The sequence below is a fragment of the Nematolebias whitei genome, chromosome 14 (genome assembly GCF_014905685.2).
Source record: "Nematolebias whitei isolate Nwh7 chromosome 14, NemWhi1, whole genome shotgun sequence".
Taxonomy (NCBI): Eukaryota; Metazoa; Chordata; class Actinopteri; order Cyprinodontiformes; family Rivulidae; genus Nematolebias; species Nematolebias whitei.
The window spans coordinates 45,557,497-45,557,764 of record NC_056511.1 but is presented as its reverse complement, the minus strand read 5'-3'; positions in this window follow the sequence as shown (position 1 = coordinate 45,557,764).

Genomic DNA, 268 nt, shown 5'->3' with positions numbered 1-268 from the left:
TGTCCTGACTAAAAGAGGCTAATCTTCTGCAGTTTTTGATTGTGGATTAAATCCGAGTCACAGAATATATTGACGCTGAATTGTTTACAAATGGTGACAATAAATTTTTTAAAGTGATATGTACCGTACCTCTCATTCCATGATGTTACATTTTGCATGTTTTGTAATGACAGTAGTAGTACTGGTAGTCAATTAGCGGGTTTAAAAAGTAACTCTTACCGTACACTGTAAAAAAAAAACTGTAGTTTTTACAGGAAAACTCTGGCAG